A 26018-nucleotide genomic window follows, 5' to 3' on the forward strand; every position below is an offset into this window, starting at 1 on the left:
CGTGGGACCAGAAAGAAGAGGCCAACGAACCGCTTCAGAGACAGAAACGAAACCTACCCTGGGGAGCTCTCAGGAGTGCCTGTGGCCTTAACTGCCACCAGAAGTTACTCTAAGAAAAAGGGTAAACAATTACACTGGGTCAATTCTACATAGACTGGGTGTCAGGTTCTGAGCTATCACTTAATCACACTGAGCACCAGCTCCGGTGATCCACAGCCTGGCAGGTGCAGAGCTCACCCACCTAACAGCTGCGAGCAGAAGCAGGGTCTATGACCCGAGGCCAAAGTGCTGTCTCCTGCCACAGTCCACCTGGACACACCAGCTTGCTGAGCACCAAGAGAGACCAAGAAGAGGCAGGACAGAGCAAAGGAGGAAGGACCCCAGGAGGACCCAAGATGGCAAAACCCTGTTCAGGGCTTTTAAGGAAGAATAACTCCCAGCTGGCATTGTACAGAAACCTACAAAAGCGATAGAACACTACAGGTTAGATTGATTCTAATACTAAGACACAGCTTGAACTGTACAGAAATTTATTTTAAAAGGAAAAATTAATATGTGTAAATGCAGCACAGAGTTAAACCTCCAGGAAAATGCTCAGAAAATAGGGAGTGTTACTGTTGATTTGAATTTGTTTTCCTAGGAACAAATAGAAAAAATACTTTGGTTTCTCAATTTTCTTGATAATTTCTCTTAGAAGTGTGTATTTATATCTTACAATTATTAAATTTTCAGGGGAAAATTTTTTTACATGAAAATAGCCAGTGTCAGTATGACTGAAATTAAAGTACTCACAACTGAATTAGCGTTTGGATAGACGGAGCTGTGTAAACTGGAATAACACTTGCAGTAAACAGTCTGACAGCATGTTTGGAGAATCAAAAATCTCTCATAACCCTCAAACCACTAATCTCACATGTAGGATTAAATCTAAGAAAGGAATCCAAAATATTTGAAGTGTAAAACACATAACCATGTTTGCAGTGTCTGACAAAGTTAAAAACACGCATAACCAGGTCCCTCAAAAACTCAGACACAGAATCAGCAGCAATTCCACTTCTGGGTATATGTCCAAAAGTAAATGCAGGGCCTTGAACAGAGATTTCTACACCCATGATCACAGTAGCATTATTCACAATGTCCAAAAGGTAGAGGCAACCCAAGTGTCCATCAATGGATGAATGGATAACAGAATGTATATCCATGCAATGGGATATTATCCAGCCATAAAAGGAAGGAAATTCTGACACATGCTACAGCATGGAGGAACCCTGAAAATATATGCCAAGTGAAAGAAACCCGTCACAAAAAAGCACATATTATATGATCCATTTATATGAAACGTATAGAATGGGTAACTCCATAGAGGTAGAAAGCAGAATGGTAGTTGCAAGGATCTAGGAGGAGGCAGGTATGGGGAATAGGTGCTAATTGGTTTGAAGTTTCCTTGTAGGATGATGAAAATGTTCTGGAACTAGATAAGGGTGATACTTGCACAATCTGAATATACTAAATGCCACTGAATTATACACCTTAAAATGTTTAAGTGGTCAATGTTACGCGTATTTTAACACAATGAAAAAGCTCTGAAAAACAAGCGCAAAACCACTACACACTCACTAGCATGGCTGTCATGACACAGACACCACCATGAGTTAGGGAAGATGTGCAGAAACCGGAACCCTTACACAATGCTGATGGGAATGAAAAATAGTACAGTCAGCACAAATCTGTCAATCTGCTAAAAAACCATGAAATTGTACACTGACAATGGGTGAATTTTATGGTATGCAGATTGTACCTTAATAAGGCTGTTTTTCAAACAACTGACCTTGCATTAACAATGAATCTTCCTAGCTCTCACCCATTATTTAGGAGATCTGAAATCAAAACAATGGAAGTTTATCAAATATAAATGGGAATCATAAGTATCCACAAATTATTTCTGCACCTTTCCATACATTAACTGTCATAACTTCATTACATTTTTTAAAAGACACACATCACATTCCCAAATACAATTTTCATGTTTAGCAAAAAGGCAGTAGTATTTAATTAAATGACATCAATTTAATGGGATATTGCAAAACCATGAAAATCAGTCCCTGTTCATTTCTGGGGAAAAGTCATTTGGGCATAAACTAGAATGAAGGTGGGGGGAACAGGATTCTAAGCACAGAGAGTATGTGACAGGAGCCAGGCAGGGGCAGGGGGAGCCAGCACCGTGAGGAGAAGGGCTCTTGCCCGGGACCTCTGGCCGCGGCAGGGGTCTGAACTCACTCATCTGTGAGGCAAGCAGCTCTACAAGAGGGCCACGATTTGACCCAAGGCTTGAACAGGCCACTATGGCTGCTGCTTGGACACATAGAAGGGGCTACAAGCCAGGGGTCGGAAAGGAGGCTACTGCCATGATCCGGGCTGGAACTGAAGGTGGTTCAGGCCACGGTGACAAGTGGGTGAGGTGGCTGGATTCTGGGAATACCTTCAAGGCAGAGGTTGCACAACTTGCTCATAGATTCAATGCAATTCTAAAGACAACACAGCTGAAGAGAAAAAAAATTGTACATAATATAAAATTAGGTGGGAGACAAGACTTTTTAGATGGACTGCAACTATGCAAAAATCATGCCCCTAGTGTATCTTTGATAGGTGGACCCACTCTTATGGGATCTAGACAATTCCATTAACCTATAAAAACTGTTCTAGGTGGAGGTTTTAAGTAGGCTTTTAACAACTTCCTCTATTTCTCCAATCATTAGATTGTTTTTTTACAAATTACTCATTATAAGAAGTGGCTTTGGGGAGCATTAGAATGGTATATATTTATTAAAATTACATTATTAGTTGTTTTAATAATTATATAAAAATTAAATATACCACAGCTTACTCATTCAAACAAAAATTGCATCCTTCCAAGTAAGGACAGGAAAGAGAGGTCAGAATGCCATTGGAAGGATTCCTCTTCCCAAGCTTTCCTGGAATCTGGGCATACTCTCTGGACTGGTGGCTCCCCTGGGACCGCTGGGGACACATACACAGCTCAAGAAGGTGCTGTGAAAACCAGGACCACTTGGGGCCAAGTCTCCTAAAAAAGGCACAAAAAACGGGAAAACTCTTTTCTAAGCCAGAAGAAAAAGTCAGTGCTGCCGGCAGCATCATTTGCTCTGTTCGCCTTTCGGTGTTGTCTGCCATGTAAATTGACCTGAAGAGTCACACCACTGTGTCAGCAGCAATGCTGCCACCCACAGCTGCAGCCCTGAGTGGGAGCCCTCACAAAGACCACCATCACTTCACCCTGTTTTTGTCAGTAAACCATGCAGTCTGAGTTTTTCCCAGTCGGCCCCGGACAGAACACCTTTCGTAACAAAATTATTCTCTCTCTCATCTGTGGTAGTGACTCAGGGAAAGGTAGGGGACTTTAAAACTTCTAAGCAATATTTCTGGACTTCTAGATTTGCCACCTATTCAGCATCTACATTCCCAGTGTTCATTCTCTTTCAGAAGGAAGGGAGTAAGAGACAAATTCCCAAAGCATCAGTTCCAACCCCCACACCTTCAGTGATTCCCTGGAAGCGCCCATTTCCAAAGGAGGCCCATGCCTGCTCCCATCCCGTCCTCCCTGTGCACTGCACGCCAGGACACACAGGCCAGAAGGCCCACCTGCCAGCCACTGCCTACCTCTCTATGCTTATCAACTGCCTACCAGCCTCCCCTTAACCTACCTTGCACACCCAGACTCACACGCACACACTTGCACGTGCACACACACATGTATGCATGCTCATGTGCTCACCACCGCCCACTTGAGGCTCTGTGCCCTCCACCTGTGCTGCTCATCTTTTCATCCTGAAGTGGCTACACTCCTTCCTGCCTCTGAGCCTTTGCTCATTCTGGGCCTTCTGCCCTGTAACACTTGTCTCTTCCTTCACCTGCCAACCACACCTCTGCCACCGGATCCCAGGCAGACTAACTTCTTCAGGACCATCTGCCTAGAAAACCCAGGCCAAGGCAGGCCCTGATGTTATCCTCTCTGTTGGTACCTGCATTTTCCACTGCTCACAATTTATAGTCCTTGATTCAGCGACTGACTAGAGTAGCCTCTTCCACTGGACTAGAGCTCCATAGGGTGAAGACACAGTCTGCAGACAGGAAATGCTGCAGAAGGAAATGAGGAGCAGGTCTGGTTCTTAACAGGCACCTCTTGTTCTGGGGGAAACTGATGCTTCATAAATACTGGGCAGAGGGGTAAGGACCTCAGTGAATGTCTGCAGGAGACCTGGGGCTTCCCCTAAAATGACACCAGCTCACAGGATGCACGTGACAAGGCTTGCTTTGTCTCTTCCATTCTAACAACCTTCCCGGGCCCCCAAGGCCTGCCTGTCAGATGGCAGAGCTCACACCCTAGCTGTAAAAGGCAAGGGCTGAGCCAGGACAAGTTGCAACACATGATCCCAGACTGGATCTTGAAGCAGAAAAGGTTTTTTGTTTTGCTTCTGTTATAAAGCAGTGATTCTCAAGTTGTGCCCTGTAAGGGGCATTGGGCAACGTTTGGGGACATTTTTGGTTGCCACATCTGGAAGGGGGTGCTGCTGGCATCCAGTGGGTAGAAACAAAGGATGCTGGTGAACATCCCACATCCTACAATGCACAGAACAGCCCCCACAACAAAGCATTATCAGATTGAAAATGTCAGCAGTGCTATGGTTGAGAAACTCTGCTCTCAGTGAGACAATGGACAAAATCTGTGGAAGGGCTGTGTTTTAGGTTATAGTACACTGTTTGAAAATAACACTACAGTTACACAAGGGCATGCCTTTGTTTTTAGAAAAATGAATTTTTAAAGACAGTAAATCATGATGTCTGCAACTTACTCTCAAAAGATGGGGGTGGGGAGAGAGAAATGTTAAAACAAATACAAACATTTGGGAAATAAGAGGTGTGGTATGTCTGCAACATATCTGTAAGTCTAAAATTATTTTAAAAATTTTTAATTAAAAATATTTTGAAACAAAAAAGTCAAGAGGCTATTACAAATCAACCTTGTAGCTCATACTTCTGTTATTTCACAGACATACGATCAGACATTCTTAGACAACTTCACAGGCAAGATCGCACAGACTGAAATGGAGGAAGAAGAAAAGGTCCAAAAGCACTGTACAAAATTATTACTTCCAAAACTACTTTGAAAATCTCTTTTCTACTTCCTTTGCTTTTAGGTCTTTCCTTTCCTTAGGCCTCAGATGATGATGTCAGTATGCACAGATACTTCTCCATGACAAGGACCTATCTCTCTTTTAAAACTTGCATAGCATTCCATTTTCCAATATGTGCCCCAATTTCATTATCCAATCTCCTACTCACAAATGTATCATACTTTTGCAATTAAAAAACATGGAAATAAATATCCTTCTTTTACCAGATCTCTTCACACTTGTCCAATTATTTCCTTCACATAAATTCCTAGGACTGAAATTATGGGGAAAAATTCATGTTCGTATTACCAGACTGACTTCCAGATAGGTACCAATTTATATCCCACAAAGAACACAAAAGAATTTCTGTTTCCACATTCTCAACTGTATGTTTTTTTTTTTACTTTTTAAGTCTTGCCAACCCAATAGATAAACATTAGTATCTTTTCATTATTTGTATGATTTTACTTTCATTAATAAAATTTGTATTTTGTTATTAGCATTTATTCCTTTAGTTTTCCCAGTTTTATTAAGCTACAATGACATATAACATTGTAGTAGTCCTAGCTGTACAACTTAGTGATTTAATATATGTTTATATTAGAAATAATCACCACAGTAAGTTTAGTTAACATTGATCATGTCATATAATTAAAACTTTATTTTCTTGTGATAAGAACTTTTAAGATCTACTCCCAGCAATTTTCAAACATACAATACAGTATCATTAACTACAGTTACCATGCTGTACATTATATCTCAGAACTTACTTATCTTATAACTGGAAGTTCTTACCCTTTGACCACCTTCACCCATCTCACCCATCTCCTAACACCCACCTCTGGCAATCACCTATTTGTTCTCTATGAGCTCAGTTGTTTAAACTTTCACATGTAAGTGGTATATAGTATTTGTCTTTCTCTGACTGACTTATCTGACTTGGCATAATGCCCTCAAGGTCCATCCATGTTGTTGCAAATGGCAGGATACTCTTCTTTGTTATGGCTTAATAGTACTCCTCCACTGGATGGAGCTATATATACATATATATCTCCAAGACATGTAGGTTGTTCCCATGTTTTGATTATTGTAAATAATGCTTCAGTGAACATGGGGGTGCAGAGATCTCTGTGAGATGGTGATTTTGTTTGTATATACACCCAAAAGTGGGATTGCTGGATCTTATGGTAGGTCTATTTTTAATTTTGGGGGGAACTTCCACACTGTTTTCCATAACGGTTGCACCAAGTTACATTCCCACCAAGAGTGCACGAGGGCTCCATTTTCTGCACATCCTTGCCTATGCTTGTTATTTCTTGTCTTTTTGATAAAAAGCCACCCTAACAGTTGAGATATCTTTTTGTGGTTCTGATTTGCACCTCCCAGATGATGAGTGATGTTGAGCATCTTTTCATTTGAGTATTGGCCATTTGCATTTGTTTCTTAACAGTATGTAACATCTTTTCACAGATATACTGGCCATTTGTGTTCTTTTACAGAAGGCTCTGTATGTCCTTTTTCTTTTTTATTTCTGGGGTTGTTCAACTCTTCATTATTGATATATAGAAGACCTTTATATTAACCCTTTACATTACAAATACACTGTGATTGCTTTTCCCCCACTTGTCCTGTGTCTTGCAACCCTACTTGTCTTTAATTTATTCCCCACACAGCCTTGCTCTGCTGCAACAGGACTCTCCCTCACGAGCTCATAGGAAAACGATGTCGATGTGGATGTTGATTTGATTCACATACAATTTTTCCTAGGAAAGAGGAGTCAAACAGTGAGAATGATTACAACGTTCAACAGAAAGAAAAAGGCCCTTCAGCTCTAGTACTGCAGAAACGGTAGCCCTTCTGGACCCTTTTAAAAGAAATAACCTCTGCACCCAGGGCTCCACTTCCTTCTATGCCCCCTTAACAGTCACCACGGGGGCTCACTGCCCGCTTCCTGCTGCATGCCTCACAGCCTTCCCCCTGCAAGGTTTGTGTGGCTCCAGCCACAGGGAGTGGAGCTGGTGTTACATCATTTCCTAATATACTGTTTTCATTAGTGTTCTGGTTACAAAGTCACATAGTTCCTGTTACTTTTTGCTCAATTTTGCAGAATATGCAAGTTTTTCAGGAACAGACATACCATGTTACAGCAAGAATGCCAGTATGAAGTATAAATTTTGTATAGTCAAACTGATCCATCATTCTTCATTGTTCTAGGCTTCATGTCATACTTAGGATGGCCTTCCCCATTTCAAGGTTATTAAAATATCCAGCAATATTTACTTCAAGCACTTCTATGACTTCATTTTTAACGGTGCTGTTTTAGAACCATCTGGATTTTACTGGGTTTGAAGGAATTGTGTTGGGATCCAGCTGTACCTCTTATAACAATAACAAACATAAGCAGTAACAGTGCAAACATGTATGGACTGCTACCATCACCAAGCACTTATACCCACTAACTCATTTAATCTTCCGAACAGACCTAAGAGTGGAGAGGCTTACCACTCCCACTTTACAGAAGGAGAAACTAAGGCATAAAGACCCATATCACACAGCTAGGAAATAGTGGACCTGATTCGCTAACACCAAGTCTGCACGCAGCAGCCACAGTCCCAACCACAACCCACACTGCCTCTGACCCTAAAGACCCTGGTCAACTGATGAAATAATTTATCCTAATAATTCTCCATTCTCTAAATTTTCCTCCTATTACCAACTTCCACTCTCTTCACTGCTTTAAGACTTCCTTAAACATAGCACAGAGCTAACTAAAGCTTCAGTTTTTTACCCATTCTGAGGCTTTGTTTTCAAATAGGAGCCTTATGGTCATACCAGATGTGACCGGTCTTCCTTCTGTCATGCCTCCTGGTGGTCCCACTTTATTGAGGTTTCATTGCTTGACAGTCTTTTGTCTTGTAGAATATGTGACACCAGGCTCCTTTTTTCTAGTGGACAGAGCTTCCTCAAACAGTGCTGCCATGGAGGGTACCAGGTAGTGTCCCGGCTGGCCTCCAGCTGTCAGCTATTATCACCATTCACTCCTCATGCTATGCAAATACCTTTCTTACACGGGTTATAATGTGGAAGATGAAGGAACACCAATTCTGAAGATTCACATCATATCTTTCAAATTCCTTTCAAGGAAACATGGTAGACGCTGCTAGTGGCTTTCCATTATCCATACTCCTCAGTAGCAAAGCCCCATGCAAAGATTACATTTCTCAGCCTCCTTTACAGCAAGGTGTGACCATGGGGATAAGTTCTGGCTAGGGAGATATCAGCAGCTTTCCCAAAGGCTGACTGAAACTCAGACATGACGGCTGGAAGTTCAGCAGCCTTATTAGACCATGTGATGACCTGAAGAATGGAAACTACAGCTAGTATGGTAGAACTTAAGGACAGGAAGAGCCTGGGGCCTGAGGACGGCAGAGCAGCACCAGTGCTGCAGAGCCCTCCTCTGAACGTTTTGTGAGAGAAAACTGAATCCTATCAGGTGGAGCCATTGTTTTATGCAGTCAAACCTAATATTTACTCATTTAAAGACTGTCACCTTTAAATTACTGGGAGATAAATCTGTATTTCTCTGATTACCCTTTAACAAAAGTAGGACAATTCCTCTCACCAGTCTTCCTCCCACCTCTTGGGTTTTGTTGCTCTCATCTGGGGGTTCAGATATAGTTTCCTGTTTTCAAATTATTAACCTTTTATACCTACACTCACCTTTCTGTTTTCCAAAAACATTTATACCCAATATTTTGGAGGCAGCCCAGGCAGCTGCCGGAGTTCAGGACCCACATCTTTCCACCTGTCCTCTCTTCCCCAAAGTTAGCTTTTATTATGGAAAGAAAGTCCGTTAGCATCATGGGTAATCTCTGAGACAAAGAATTACATACTGAATCAGAAAAAATTTACTAAGAGAAAAATTTTTTGAAACCACAATACCTACTGTACCTCCACCATTCAGGGCAGTCAGCTGTCTCATTGTTAATCTAACTTTCTTCCTGAACAGGAAATTCTCTTTATAAATGAACAATGGTTACTTTTTCAAAACATCAAATGAGATCATCTGGATATTAAAAGATTTCAATGCCACCCCAAAAAAGAATCCTACAGCCTGGCAATTAGCAGTGAAAAAACACAGGTAAAATAAAACCTGACAGTGCAAAGATTCCGGGTTACCTGAACCACATTTCAAACCAACACAAACATAAATTCAAAGTGGAAAATTACAAAGGACAACTTCCTGCAAGCAGAATGCAGATGAAGAAATAAAAAGCCGTAATAAAGGAAAAACTTTAAAGTTATGTCATCAGGTGACATGGTTACAATACACAAGTATTGGGGCAATTAAAGTATCTAATAGGTATATACTTGAATAGCACAGTGACTGCAAGAGAAGGTCTCTCACTCTGCTCTCCAAGTCGGGCTGCAGAGACCAAGATGCGAGCTCCAAAGGCTCATTAAAGATGCAGCCACAATCAGGGGGATGGGAGCGGACAAGGAATGGCGGCCAAAGGGTAAGGCGGTTCTTCTTGGGGGAGCAAAAATGTTCTCAAATTGTACTAAACCATCTAATACACTAAACATACTAAAAAGCATCAAGTTATATGCTTTAAGTGGGTGAATTACACCTTAGTGAAGCGGTCACACTCACAAAATGCAACCAGAAGGAACGTGAAAGCAGGGTCATCAAGCACACCCACTACACTTAGCACGTCTCCAAATCTCCCGCCAAACTGTTCATGAAAGATAAATCTGAAGTCACCAGGAAGATTGAGTCACCTTCCCTACACCGTTGGAAAGCCCACGGAGCTCCTGGTGCCCTTCACCAACATTTCGACTGAAAATGAGATTTCATACTTAGAAATAATTATCTCTGGCTGCAGGGAGAATTCAATGACAGGGATCAACTGTTTATGGCTCAACAATGCTGAGTGGGTGGGGATTACTGGACTCACCAAATAGCCCTTTGAATTTTTCTGGCTTTCCAACTGAAAAGGGCTGTTTTCCTCTCTTATTAAGTCGATGTCCTGATACAGATCAGGGCTTGAAGGTCTAGACCAGGAGTCAGCCAACTATGGCCCATGGTAAAAGTGAGTCCTTTGCTTGTTTTTATAAATAAAAGTGTTATTGGCACACAGCTACACCCATTCTTTTAGGTTCTGTCTACAGCTACCTTCAGCTACAAGGCAGAGACCAGTCATTGTGACAGAGACCATGGAACCCGCAAACCTTAACTATTTACTCTCTGACCCTTCCTGGCAAAGTCTGCCAACCCCTGCTCCAGGCCACAAGGCCCATGTCCTTCCCCCAACCACCCCACCCCAGCTCCTGGCCCAACAGCGTTAAGAGCATGAGTGAAGGGCTTAGAGGCCACTGACACCATGAGGCTTTCCTGAAGGCTACTACAGACCTCAGCTGTTCAAAGCTGCGCCTATTACCTGAGGATCTTCTAAAATCCAGGCTGTCCGTCTTGGTCACAATTCTTTCTTCACTTCCACCCTTGCTATGATTCGCTGTGAATGCAACAGCATTTTGCAGCTCTCTGACTTTGAGCGGGGCCATGGAACTTGTTTTGATCAATGGGATGTGAGTAGACATCAAATATTGTGTCCATGTCCAACCAGCAGCTCTCACTGCACCTGTGTGGTTGAATTTGTTCTCTGGAGCTCCTGTCCTGTACCAGAAGAGTAAGGCCCTGACAGCTGCTGCCACTTTAGCCCAAATCCTCAAAATTAGAGACAAGAAGAACAGATCTGAACTAAAGCCCAGGCAATCCTCAGGTACCTACAGCCACGAGCAAGGAGTAAATGTCGCGGTACCCACGGTGGATCTGGGAGTCATTGTTACCCAGCATTTCTACTGCAACCCCTGACTAAAGTGCACCCAATTTAAAATCATGAAAAGTGTGACCAACCATAGCTAGAATAAATTTCGCCACATGGAACTGAATTACACCATCCTCGGGATTTCCCAACAAGCAGTCTAAGCAAAAGAGCCATGGCCACACTTGGATCTCATAGGCCTCCCTTACAAAATCAACTTCTGGAATTAACTGGCAAAAAGCAGATGGGGGTAGATTAAAATAAAGGCAGATGGATCAAAGAAAGAAGGGATGTGGATTTTTGTTCTACACAACTTTTGGTTTATACAACTGAAGTTGCCTGCCTTACCTGTCAGACCCTCCAGATAATTAAATTAACTCTTCTTTCCTTCAATACCTTTCAAAAGTTGCAAAGCCAGATGATGCAGGTATAAGGCTGCCACTCCACTCCTGCAGCTGGTGCTTCCCTGGCCCACTAGGTGGCGCTGCATCTGCACCTGGTCAGGCGCAGGCCCTCCCTCCAGGCCCAGCAGCCTGGCACCAGGAGTGGGCACCAGAAGACCTCCAGGCCCTTTCTTGAAATCAACTTTGCCCCTTCCCATTTCTACTCACCACAAACCTCCATGTACATAGGGAGAAACAGCTGCAGTAACACTGAGCGAGGAAGTTCAAATCTGCAGCTATGATGACCTGAACTGCCTGTTGTGAGGTTTCCTTGATACAGAAAAAATACATAACTACATTTATTCTGTAAACTGAAACCTAACACGTGGGATTAAACATGAGAACAGCAATTCCTACCAAGAGGATTATCAGGGTCCGCCCGCCCATAGGCTTAGCCTCATCATCATCTTTGCAACCATTAATAAACAAAACCTTCCTTCTTCCCTCCCTCTAAGAAAGTTCCGTTTGGCCCACCCATATTCCACCAAAGAGATCAAAACCCAGCTGGGGCTGAAAACCTCCTGGAAGACGAAGCTGTGAGTCTTGCTCGGAGCCAGCTCACTCAGGATCTGGACTTCATGCTGGCTTTTTCTGGATCTTCCAACTACACCCAGATCACTTTCTTCCATCTTTAAACTCCTTGTTCACTGGAGACACTCGTCCGTGCCCCCTTGCTTAAGCGGCTCTTCCTCTCCACAGTCCCTCGGCCGGAGGCATCAGGCTCGCGGTGATGCTCCCCACCAAGCCCAGCATCATCCAGCTTCCCTCCCGCCTCCACACAAGTCCCCTGACGCTCAATTCCTGGACTTCACACCACCACTGCCGGCCATACCTGGGCCGCCTCTGAAACCTGAGGTTCATGCCCCCTCCCTGACTGTGACCATGACCCTCAGTTCTCACAGTTCGCCTACATTTATTCCCACTATGCCACGTCAAGACCCTGCCCCTTGCTTCCTCCACTTCGCCTTTACTGCCTGCTTCCCACCCAGCTGGAACCCACACCCTTTGCTTCAGCACCCCCTGCTCTCGCCCCATCATTCCTTGGTGTTCTTGTGGCAGGGACAGGACAGAGCCCGATTCCGGATGAAACCCAGGGTTCCCCTTCCTCTGCCCCGCTGCTGGGCTCCTGGAGGCTCCAGGGGAAATCATGGAACACAAAAGGGGTGACGGAGAGCCAGGGGCTCCGTGGGCTCCCATCCCCGGATGCCCACCAGGCTCAGCACAGTGCCGGTGGTGTGGGGAAGGGGCTGCATGGGGTCTGAAACAGCCTCTCAGCCGGGCAGCAAGTTAGCAGGAAACCCAGAGCCTGCATCCACTGCCCAGAGCCTGGGCTGGGCTGGCTGGTCCTGCCTGTCCTCCCACACTCACTCCCCCACCCGCCACTGCGGTCGGGTTCCTTCTCAAAGATTTCCAGGACTCATGGCCTTCAGGCCTCCAGTTTCACTTCATTCAAACTCTCATCCCTCCTCCCCATGAAACTCCATCTAAGAACTCGGAAGGCCTACTGCACACTGCGTGCAGGCAAGAGGTGCTACCCGGACTGGTCACGTCCTCACCTGTTCACCCACCTGCAACCCATGTCTGGGACACACCTTTCCTAAGCTTCCTGCCTTTAGCTAAACCCCAGTGTATCCCAACTGAGCATCAGGAAGCCCCTTCATTATCACAGGATGATCAAGTAACGTGAGAGGGTGTCCGTTACCCAGAGAGAGGAAGAGGAGGAGCAGGGGAGGAGAATGGAGGGGGAGGGAAGAAAGAAAAGAAAGGGAGGAAAGGAAACCTGGAAATTAAAGTCCTCCTAGATGGCATGAATGCCCACTGGCCACAGTGCTGACGCTGGCGCGGAAAGGCTGAGGTTTGCCGTCAGACCGTCAGAGCCCTGCCAGCCTCCCCAGCACGCCTGCAACTGCGAGCGCATCAGCATGCGTACGTTCAGGTGTTTTCTAGGACAGAAGTCTAGGAAAGTTAAATACGTGGTGACCCCTGCTTACACAGGCACAAGGGATGCCCACTGGGTGCTCCAGAGCCCGGCTCCTCGCTTCTGGAGCTCAAACTCAAGTTGAGCAGCGAACCATCAGATGTGGGTGATGAGCAAGGACTGTAACTGGATTTCATGGCAACTGGGCTGGCTGGAAGCAGCTTCACAGAAATTGAGAATCAAACTGACCATAAGTATAGAGAATCACTAATATTTATCGAACACCTTCCATGCACCACATCACTAGTGTTGCCATACTGAACTTCAGCAACCACTCCAGGGCTCAGATCCTCACGCTGCAGAGGCTGGGTCCTACACTAATTACCTGCTCAAGGTCACACTGTATGTGCTGCAGCCACAGGACACACCCAGCCTTCTCAGCACCAAAGCCAACAGGCCTTAGACAGCAGGAAGCCAGCTGCTTCTCCCGCGGGAACACTGTTACACGGTCTGCTCAGGCAGAAAGGCAGGGGTAGAGCAGATTTCCCACAGGAGCAAGTTCAGGCACTTCAAGAAAGTGCAGTGGGCCAGCGTTCATTTATTTCCTCTTCAACCCCATGTATGTCCACTAAGGTTTTGACAGAACCATTAAGATGAGCTTACAAGAGCAACCTATATTTATTAAAGGGAAGCAGGCAGGAGTAGTCAAAGGACAGAGTTTTACCAAAATAGCTACTTGGTGAAAATCCAATGAAATTGAGCTTCCTAGAAGCCAAAGCAAAAAAAAGAACACCTCCACACACACCACCATAAATACTCATTATCTAATAAAAGGAAGCATACATAGCAGAAAAGAGGAGAGTTCTAGCAGGAACCTCGAGAATTCAAGAAGTTTTTGAGACAAATCTAAATAATATAATGTGAAGTATCTTTAAATCATTTTTTACAAACAATGCAGAGATGACAGTCACTTCTACAATCAAGTAATAGTTTTTTTAAAAGAAGGGGTCCTACCCTAAAAGTCTATGAAGACATTTTAATGGAGAATATTTTCACCACTGCAGAAGGTTCTATTAGACTTCTACAGAGATCTGAGTTTTCTAAGCATTTTCACAAAAACTTGTCACTTGCTTTCCCCAGTAATTCCCGTAATTCCCATTGTTCCCATCAGACAGAGAAATAATCTTGGCCTCCTCAACCACTCCAGATGCCTCCAGGCCTCCACCCCGCCACCCAAGGTCCCAGCCTGTGGCCTCCAGCAGACCCTCCAGATCGCCAGGCCCTGCCACACCCCAGAGCAGGCAGCACGGGCTCTTACAAAGGGGAGCCTGCCTCTGAATGCTCAGAGCAGTGGAGGAACAAAAAGGCACAGTTAGGAGGAAGTGAGAGAGCAGTCATCAGTGGGGAAAAGGCAAGCCCATTTCTGAAAGACAGACAGGATCAGACTGGCAGCAGAAAACAAAGCAAGCCTGGAGCCCAGGATGTGGAAGACAGGCTGCAGGGCAGTCTCAGAGACAACAAGAGAGGAGGAAACGGAGGTCAAACTGAAGGGCAACCATTAGAATGACTGCCCAACTGCAGTTCCTCCCTGCTGCCCCAACTGCCCTAGGAGTCCTGGGGTTTCCCTCCAGGACAAATACAAATGAATAGATGGACAATGACAGTGACAGGCAGGCAGAATGGGGAAAACACAGATGACAGACAGAAAAACAGGCAGGCAAGGCAGAGCCAAGATGGCGGCGAGAGTAAGACAGGGGGAATCTCCTCCCAAAAACATACATATTTTTGAAAATACAACAAATAAAACTAATCCTAAAAGAGAGACCAGAAGACACAGGACAACAGCCAGACTACATCCACACCTGTGAGAACCTAGCGCCTGGTGAAAGGGGTAAGATACAAGCCACAGCCCGGCGGGACCCGAGTGCCCCTCACCCCAGCTCCCGGCAGGAGGAGAGGAGTTGGAGTGCGGAGGGAGAGGGGGAGCGCAGGACTGCTAAACAGCCACTGCTAGCCATCTGCACCAGAGCGCAGACACAGTGCATGCGTGGGGTGCTGGAAACTAGGGAAACAGGACAGTAAGACCTTTGAGCAGGTCCCGAAGGTGGCGCCCCTGGGACAAAGAAAAGTGAGTGCTTTTTGAAAGTCTTAAAGGAACAGGGACCCCACAACTGCACGGAAGCATCCCGGGTCACAGTCCAGTAGCTGGAAATTCCAGGGAACTCCGGGCGCACTAACCCCCGGGGCAACAGCTCTGAGACCCCTCACAGAGGTAAACAGCCAAACAGCCCTCTGTCCATCACCCCTCTGGGGCCCCGCCATAGGAGAGAAGCAGCCTGAGGCTGGCCACGCCCACGGCAAGGGAGCTTCCTCCATACAGGCCGGGCAAGATACAGAGACCCAGTCTACACGCAATTGCCCAACACAAGCCACTAGGGATCACAGTTGTCCCTGTAAAGAAAGGCCAGGAGCAAAGTGGAAAGAGTCTTGACTCTCCCACCTGACAGACAAGTCAATAGCTCACCAGTGTACCTATCAACATGAAAAGGCAAAAAAATTTGATCCAGACAAGACTAACCCAGACAGCTTCGACATTTTCTACATCTTTCCCTGAGAAGGAACCTGGGGAAATAGATTTAACCAGTCTTCATGAAAAAGAATTCAAAACAAAAGTCATAACCATGCTGATGGACTTGCAGAGAAATATGCAAGAACTAAGGAGGGAGAATACAGAAATACAAAAAGCTCTGGAAGGACTTCAAAGCAGAATGGACGAGATGCAAGAGACCATTAATGGACTGGAAAACAGAGAACAGGAACGCAGAGAAGCTGATGCACAGAGAGATAAAAGGATCTCCATGAATGAAATAATTTTAAGAGAGCTGAGTGACCAATTGAAATGGAACAATATCCGCATTATAGGGGTACCAAAAGAAGAAGAGAGAGAAAAAGGGACAGAAAGGGTCTTTGAAGAAATAATTGCTGAAAACTTCCCCAAACTAGGGTAGGAAATGGCCTCTCAGACCACAGAGGTACACAGAACACACATGACAAGGGATCTAAGGAGGGCAACACCAAGACACATAATAATTAAAATGGCAAAGATCAAAAACAAGGACAAAGTATTAAAGGCAGCCAGAGAGAAAAAAAGGGTCACCTACAAAGGAAAACCCATCAGACTATCATTAGACTTCTCAACAGAAACCCTACAGGCCAGAAGAGAATGGCATGATATACTTAATGCAATGAAACAGAAGAGCCTCGAACCAAGAATACTGGATCCAGCATGATTATCATTTAAATATGAAGGAGGGATTAAACAATTCCCAGACAAGCAAAAGTTGAGGGAATTTACGTCTCACAAACCACCTCTACAGGGCATCTTACAGGGGCTGCTCTAGACGGGAGCACTCCTAAAAAGAGCACAGAATAAAACACCCAACATATGAAGAAGGGAGGAGGAGGAATAAGAAGGGAGAGAAATAAAGAATCATCAGACCGTGTTTATAATAGCTCAATAAGTGAGTTAAGTTAGACAGTAAGATAGTAAAGAAGCTAACCTTGAACCTTTGGTAACCACAAACTTAAAGCCTGCAATGGCAATAAGTACATACCTTTCAATAATCACCCTAAATGTAAATGGACTGAATGCACCAATCAAAACACACAGAGTAATAGAATGGATAAAAAAGCAAGACCCATCCATATGCTGCTTACAAGAGACTCACCTCAAACCCAAAGACATGCACAGACTTAAAGTCAAGGGATGGAAAAAGATATTTCATGTAAACAGAGAGAAAAAAGCAGGTGTTGCAATACTAGTATCAGACAAAATAGACTTCAAAATAAAGAAAGTAACAAAAGATAAAGAAGGACATTACATTATGATAAAGGGCTCAGTCCAACAAGGGGATATAACCATTATAAATATATATGCACCCAATACAGGAGCAACAACATATGTGAAACAAATACTAACAGAATTAAAGGAGGAAATAGAATGCAATGCATTCATTCTGGGAGACGTCAACACACCACTCACTCCAAAGGACAGATCCACCAGACAGAAAATAAGTAAGGACACAGAGGCACTGAACAACACACTAGAACAGATGGACCTAATAGACATCTACAGAACTCTACAACCAAAAGCGAAAGGATACACATTCTTCTGAAGTGCACATGGAACATTCTCCAGAATAGACCACATACTAGGCCACAAAAAGAGCCTCAGTAAATTCCAAAAGATTGAAATCCTACCAACCAACTTTTCAGACCACAAAGGAATAAAACTAGAAATAAATTGTACAATGAAAGCAAAAAGGCTCACAAACACATGGAGGCTTAACAACACGCTCCTAAATAATCAATGGATCAATGACCAAATCAAAATGGAGATCCAGCAATATATGGAAACAAATGACAACAACAACACAAAGCCCCAACTACTGTGGGATACAGCAAAAGCAGTCTTAAAAGGAAAGTATATAGCAATCTAGGCATATTTAAAGAAGGAAGAACAAACCCAAATGAATGGTCTAATGTTACAATTATCGAAATTAGAAAAAGAAGAACAAATGAGGCCTAAGGTCAGCAGAAGGAGGGACATAATAAAGATCAGAGAAGAAATAAATAAAATTGAGAAGAATAAAACAATAGCAAAAATCAATGAAACCAAGAGTTGGTTCTTTGAGAAAATAAACAAAATAGATAAGCCTCTAGCCAGACTTATTAAAAGGAAAAGAGAGTCAACACACATCAACAGAATCAGAAACAAGAAAGGAAAAATCACGACGGACCCCACAGAAGTACAAAGAATTATTAGAGAGTACTATGAAAACCTATATGCTAACAAGCTGGAAAACCTAGGAGAAATGGACAACTTCCTAGAAAAATACAGCCTTCTAAGACTGACCCAGAAAGAAACAGAAAATCTAAACAGACCAATTAGCAGCAACGAAATTGAAGCGTTAATCAAAAAACTACCCAAGAAAAAAAACCCTGGGCCAGATGGATTTACCTCGTAATTTTATCAGACATACAGAGAAGAATAATACCCATTCTCCTTAAAGTTTTCCAAAAAATAGAAGAGGAGGGAATACTCCCAAACTCATTCTATGAAGCCAACATCACCCTAATACCAAAACCAGGCAAAGACCCCACCAAAAAAGAAAACTACAGACAAATATCCCTGATGAATGTAGATGCAAAAATACTCAACAAAATATTAGCAAACCGAATTCAAAAATACATCAAAAGGATCATATACCATAACCAAGAGAGATTCATCCCAGGGATGCAAGGATGGTACAACATTCGAAAATCCATCAACATCATCCACCACATCAACAAAAAGAAGGACAAAAACCACATGATCATCTCCATAGATGCTGAAAAAGCATTCGACAAAATTCAACATCCATTCATGATAAAAACTCTCAAAAAATAGTTATAGAGGGCAAGTACCTCAACATAATAAAGGCCATATATGATAAACCCACAGCCAACATCATACTGAACAGCGGGAAGCTGAAAGCTTTTCTTTTGCGATCGGGAACAAGACTGGGATGCCCACTATCCCCACTGTTATTCAACATAGTACTGCAGGTCCTAGCCACGGCAATTAGACAAAATAAAGAAATACAAGGAATCCAGATTGATAAAGAAGAAGTTAAACTGTCACTATTTGCAGATGACATGATGTTGTACATAAAAAACCCTAAAGACTCCACTCTGAAACTACTAGAGCTAATATCAGAATTCAGCAAAGTTGCAGGATACAAAATTAACACACAGAAATCTGTGGCTTTCCTATATACAAACGATGGGCTAGCAGAAAGAGAAATCAGGAAAACAATTGCATTCACAACAGCATCAAAAAGAGTAAAACACCTAGGAATGAACCTAACCAAGGAAGTGAAAGACCTATACCCTGAAAACTATAAGACACTCTTAAGAGAAATTAAAGAGGTCACTAACAAATGGAAACTCATCCCATGCTCCTGGCTAGGAAGAATTAATATCGTCAAAATGGCCATCCTGCCCAAAGCAATATACAGATTCGATGCAATCCCTATCAAACTACCAACAGCATTCTTCAATGAACTGGAACAAATAGTTCAAAAATCCATATGGAAACACCAAAGACCCCGAATAGCTAAAGCAATCCTGAGAAGGAAGAATACAGTGGGGGGGGGGGGGGATCTCGCTCCGCAAATTCAAGCTCTACTACAAAGCCACAGTAATCAAGACAATTTGGTACTGGCACAAGAACAGAGCCACAGACCAATGGAACAGAATAGAGACTCCAAACATTAACCCGAACATATATGGTCAAATAATATTCGATAAAGAGGCCATGGATCTACAACGGGGAAATGACAGTCTCTTCAACAGATGGTGCTAGCAAAACTGGACATCTACATGTAACAGAATGAAACTGGATCACTGTCTAACCTATACACAAAAGTAAATTCGAAATGGATTGAAGACTTGAATGTAAGTCATGAAACCATAAAACTTTTAGAAAAACATAGGCAAAAATCTCTTAGACATAAACATGAGCGACCTCTTCTTGAATATATCTCCCCGGGCAAGGGAAACAAATGCAAAAATGAACAAATGGGGCTATATCAAGCTGTAAAGCTTCTCTACAGCAAAGGACACCATCAATAGAACAAAAAGGTATCCTACAGTAAGGGGGGAATATATTCGTAAATGACAGATCTGATAAAGGGTTGACATCCAAAATATATAAAGAGCTCATACACCTCAACAAACAAAAAGCAAATAATCCAATTTAGGCACTGAATAGACAGTTCTCTAAAGAATAAATTCAGATGGTCAACAGACACGTGAAAAGATGCTCCACATCGCTTGTCATCAGAGAAATGCAAATTAAAACCATAATGAGATATCACCTCACACCAGTAAGGATGGCTACCATACAAAAGACAAACAACAACAAATTTTGGGGAGGTTGTGGAGAAAGGGGAACCCTCCTACACTGCTGGTGGGAATGTAAATTAGTTCAACCATTGTGGAAAGCAGTATGGAGGTTCCTCAAAATGCTCAAAATAGAAATACCATTTGATCCAGGAATTTCACTTCTCGGAATTTACCCCAAGAATGCAGCACTCCAATTTGAAAAAGACAGATGCACCCCTATGTTTATCACTGCACTATTTACAATAGCCAAGAAATGGAAGCAACCTAAATGTCCATCAGTAGATGAATGGATAAAGAAGATGTTGTACATACACACAATGGAGTATTACTCAGCCATAAGGAAAAAACAAATCCTATCATTCGCAACAACATGGATGGAGCTAGAGGGTATTATGCTCAGTGAAATAAGGCAGGTGGAGAAAGACAAGTACCAAATGATTTCACTCATATGTGGAGTGTAAGAACAAAAGAAAACTGAAGGAACAAAACAGCAGCAGAAGCACAGAACCGTAGAATGGACTAATAGTTTCCAAAGGGAAAGGGACTGGGGAGGACGGGTGGGAAGGGAGGGATAAGGGTAGGAAAAAAAAGAAAGGGGGCATTATGATTAGCATGTATAGTGTCAGGGGGGAGGCGCACAGGGAGGGCTGTGCAACACAGAGAAGACAAGTAGTGATTTTACAGCATCTTACTATGTTGATGGACAGTGACTGTGAACGGGGATGTGGGGGGGACTTGGTGAAGGGGGGAGTCTAGTGAACATAATGTCCTTCATGTAATTGTAGATTAATGATACCAAAATAAAATTTAAATAAAGAAAAAAGAAAAAAGAAAAAAAAAAAGAAAAACAGGCAGGCAATCGTAACAAAGAAAATAATTAACTGAACACTTAGTGTGTGCCAAGAGCATGCTAGTGTTCTGCATGTATTAACTCATTTAACCTTCCCAGAAATCCAGTGGGGCAGGTCCTACAATGTGACCAACTCTACAGTTGGTAATAAAGAAAGTAAATATAATGATCATTTAGAATTATGGAGGTAATTGCTCCATGAGCTAAAAGCAGAAACTGAAAAGAAGCATTTACCTCATAGCACAGAAAATAAAAATAAAAATTGCTCTGGGAAATACCAAAAGATGCTCAACCTCTACACATTAAGAGGAATATAAATTGTGACCACAGGCACTGTTTTACACAGCTCAGTAGGCAAAGAGCAAGAGGTTTGCTAATGCCTGGAATGTGGAGGGTGCAGTCCCAGAAATTCCCACTTTATCTGAACAATTCAGAAAGTACAACGTCTCTAGCAACATCCATCAAAACTGAATTTCCCAAAAATCCATCAACATCATCCACTACATCAATAAAAAGGACAAAAACCAAATCACATCTCCATAGATGCTGAAAAAGCATTCAACAAAATTCAACATCCATTCATGAAAAAAACTCCCAACAAAATGGGTATAGAGGGCAAGTACCTCAACATAATAAAGGCCATATATGATAAACCCACAGCCAACATCATACTGAACAGTGAGAAGCTGAAAGCTTTTCCTCTGAGATCAGGAACAAGACAGGGATGCCTACTCTCCCCACTGTTATTCAACATAGTACTGGAGGTCCTAGACACGGCAATCAGACAACACAAAGAGATAAAAGGCATCCAGATTGGCAAGGCAGAAGTCAAACTGTCCCTGTTTGCAGATGACATGATATTGTACACAAAAAAACCCTAAAGAATCCACTCCAAAACTACTAGAACTGATACCAGAATTCAGCAAAGTTGCAGGATATAAAATTAATACACAGAAATCTGTTGCAGTCCTATACACTAATGATGAACTAGCAGAAAGAGAAATCAGGAAAACAATTCCATTCACAATTGCATCAAAAAGAATAAAATGCCTAGGAGTAAACCTAACCAAGGAAGTGAAAGACCTATACTCTGAAAACTACAGGACAATCTTGAGAGAAATTAAAGAAGAAGCCAATAAATGGAAACACATCTCAGGCTCATGGACAGGAAGAATTAATATTGTCAAAATGGCCATCCTGCCTAAAACAATCTACAGAATCAGTGCAATTCCTATCAAAATATCAACAGCATTCTTCAATGAACTAGAGCAAAGTCCTAAAATTCATATGGAACCACAAAAGACTCCGAATAGCCAAAGCAATCCTGAGAAGGAAGAATAAAGCAGGGGAAATTATACTCCGTGACTTCAATCTCTACTACAAAGTCACAGTAACCAAGATAATTTGTTACTGGCACAAGAACAGAACCATAAACCAATGGAAGAGACTAGAGGGCCCAGATATAAACCCAACCATATATGGTCAATTAATATATGGTAAAAGAGCCATGGATATACAATGGGGAAATGACAGCCTCTTCAACTGCTGGTGTTGGCAAAATTGGACAGGTACATGGAAGAGAATGAAACTGGATCATTGTCTAACCCCATACACAAAAGTAAACTCAAAATGGATAAAAAAACCTGAATGTAAGTCATGAAACCATAAAACTCTTAGAAAAAAACATAGGCAAAAATCTCTTGGACATAAACATGAGCAACTTCTTCATGAATATATCTCCCTGGGCAAGGGAAACAAAAACAAAAATGAACAAGTGGGACTATATCAAGCTGAAAAGCTTCTGTACAGCAAAGGACACCATCAGTAGAACAAAAAGACATCCTACAGTATGGCAGAGTATATTCATAAATAACATATCCAATAAGTGGTTGACATCCAAATTATATGAGAGCTCATGCACCTCAACAAACAAAATGCAAATAATCCAATTAAGAAATAGGCAGAGGAGCTGAACAGACAGTTCACCAAAGAAGAAATTCAGATGGCCAACAGACACATGAAATGATGCTCCACATCACTAATCATCAGAGAAATGCAAATTAAAACCACAATGAATATCACCTTACCTGTTAGGATGGCCAACATCCGAAAGACAAACAACAAATGTTGGCAAGGATGTGGAGAAAGGGGAACCCTCCTATACTGCTGGTGGGATTGTAAATTAGTTTAACCATTGTGGAAAGCAATATGGAGGTTCCTCAAAAAGCTCAAAATAGAAATACCATTTGACCCAGGAACTCCACTCCTAGGAATTTACCCTAAGAGCACAGGAGCCCAGTTTGAAGAAGACATATGCACCCCTATGTTTATCACAGCACTATTTACAATAGCCAAGAAATGGAAGCAACCTAAGTGTGCATCAGTAGAGGAATGGATAAAGAATATGTGGTACATATACACAATGGAATATTATTCAGCTGTAAGAAGAAAACAAATCCTACCATTTGCAACAACATGGATGGAGCTAGAGGGCATTAATGCTCAGTGAAATAAGCCAGGTGGAGAAAGACAAGTATCAAATGATTTCACTCATCTGTGGAGTATAAGAACAAAGAAAAACCTAATGGAACAAAACAGCAGCAGACTCACAGAATCCAAGAATGGACTAACAGTTAACAAACAGAAAGGGACTGGGGAAGATGGGTGGGAAGGGGGGCATAAGGGAGAAAAAGGGGTATTATGATTAGCACACATAATGTAGTGGGCAGGGGACACCGGGAAGGCAGTATAACACAGAGAAGACAAGTAGTGATTCTATAGCATCTTACTACGCTGATGGACAGTGATTGTAACGTGATATGTGGTGGGGACTTGATAATGGTTGGAGTCTAGTAACCATAATTTTGCTCATGTAATTGTACATTAATAATACCAAAAGAAAAAAAAAAGGAACAACAGCAACAAAAAAACTGAATTCCCCACTTAAGGAATGCTCCTCATGAGCACATTTAGCACAGATTTAGTGAAATATGCGGGAACACAGATATCCCCTGAAACCCCATCTGTATCTGTAAACTACCAGAAGCCTACATGTCTACCAACAGGGGATTGATTAAAATCAATTGTGGGTCTTGCATGCAACAAATGATATGCAGCCGACAAAAAGAGTGTGGTAGATGTAAGACTGTCAGAGAAAAAGGTCTCCAATATATATTACTAAGTAGAAAAATTAAGTCACAGAACACTGTATGTTGTATATGTTCCCATTATAGAAAATATTTGAAGGAAGTGGGTACAGACATACACACCCACATGCACAGAATATTTTTAGGAGGATGCAATAAACAAAGCTTCCTTTGGGAAGAAAAATACAAGGCTGAGTACATGATGGTGTGCAAAATCTGAAGGTCCAGTCTTTAAAGTGTTCGCATTTTTTATGTTGTACCCTTTTTTAGGCTAATGTTTCTAAGGGTTAGCTCTAGGAAGCAGGACTGGCTGCGGGAGATAAAGCATGGGGATCACTGAATTTCAAGTATTCTAAGTTTCTGTGGAGATAAAATAGCACAGTGCAAGATTTTTCAAGCTGCAAAGGGGCAGGAAAACAATATGGTGGATCAGAATTAGCATCCGTTTCCTAAAGAAAACAGAACAAAATATCTATGTGAATTTGCAAGCAATAAAGGTGAAGTTATTTAGAGGAACTTCATGAGGATGCAGCTCATGATATAAAATAAGATTTCTTTTTTAAAGTGTGGATCACAGTCAAAGCTCATAAAATATTGGTAATGGTTAAGAAAGCAGACCCTAAAGGCAGACTGCCTGGTTTCCTACCCTGGCACCACTAATAAGCTGTGTGATAATGTCAGGTTACTTAAGCTCTCTGTGCCTCAGTTTCTTCATCTATAAAATGGAGATAATGATAGGACTTAATTTCAGGGACGTTGTCCTTCACCTGCCTTTGTGGTACCCACCCACACTGAACCATGACTAGCCTACAAGTCCAACAGAATATGAAGGAAGTGACCACTTCCCAGGCAACTGCGTGAGCCACCTGGGAGGTAGATACTCCAGCCCCAGGCAACACTTCATCTTTTAAATAACAATTTTATTGAGAGATTATTTAAATACCATTAAATTCAACTTTTAAAGTGTATAATTCAGTAGGTTTCAGTATATTCACAGTCATAATACCATCTACAGTATCTAATTTTAGAGTATTTTCATCATCCCAAAAAAGAAACCATGTACCCATGAGCAGTCACTCCCCCCTCCCCTCTCCCAGCCTCTGGTAACCACCAATCTACTTTCTGTCTCTATGGGTTTGCCTGTTCCGGACATTTCATATGTGACCTTTTGTGGCTCCTTTCACTTAACATACTGTTTTCAAGTATGTATCTGTACGTCATTCTTTTTATTGCTGAACCATAACCCATGGTATGGATCTACCGCAAGTTGTTTATCCACTCATCAGTTGACGGACATTTGGATTGCTTCTACTTTTCGGCTATTATGAGTAACACTGCTTGGAATACTCACATATAGGTTTTGTGTGGGACTTATGTTTTCACTCCTCTTGGGTATGTAAGTAGGAGTAGAATCGGTAAGTCATACGGTAACTATGTTTAACCTTTGAAGAACTGCCAGATGACCGTTTTCCACAGTCGTCAGCTTCCATCTTCACTGCAGCACCATGCGAGACCCTGAGTTGGAAGCACCCTCCTTGGGCTACTCCTAAATTCCTGACCTGCAGAAATATGTGAGACTATACATGTTTGTTATTTTAAGTTGCCAAGATTTGGGAAGTACATTACATACCAATAGACAATTAATATACAATAATTAAATGATGTTAGACCTAAAGGCATTAGGACATTGGCTAGCACA

General features: G+C 42.5%; 2 protein-coding genes across 4 annotated transcripts in view; both read right to left on the minus strand.

Annotated features, from left to right (window-relative positions):
• The window catches only part of TRAK1 (trafficking kinesin protein 1), a 137438-nt gene that overhangs the window by 105631 nt on the left and 5789 nt on the right, over positions 1 to 26018 (minus strand). The window lies entirely within an intron of this gene.
• LOC118973375 (uncharacterized) overlaps positions 5813 to 26018 on the minus strand; it is a 111197-nt gene continuing 90991 nt past the window's right edge. The window contains exon 3 of the mRNA XM_073232488.1: positions 5813 to 6952. The gene's annotated coding sequence lies outside the window, so the exon portion shown is untranslated. The remainder of the gene's footprint in view (positions 6953 to 26018) is intronic.

This window comes from Manis javanica, chromosome 3, assembly GCF_040802235.1.
Source record: "Manis javanica isolate MJ-LG chromosome 3, MJ_LKY, whole genome shotgun sequence".
Taxonomy (NCBI): domain Eukaryota; kingdom Metazoa; phylum Chordata; class Mammalia; order Pholidota; family Manidae; genus Manis; species Manis javanica.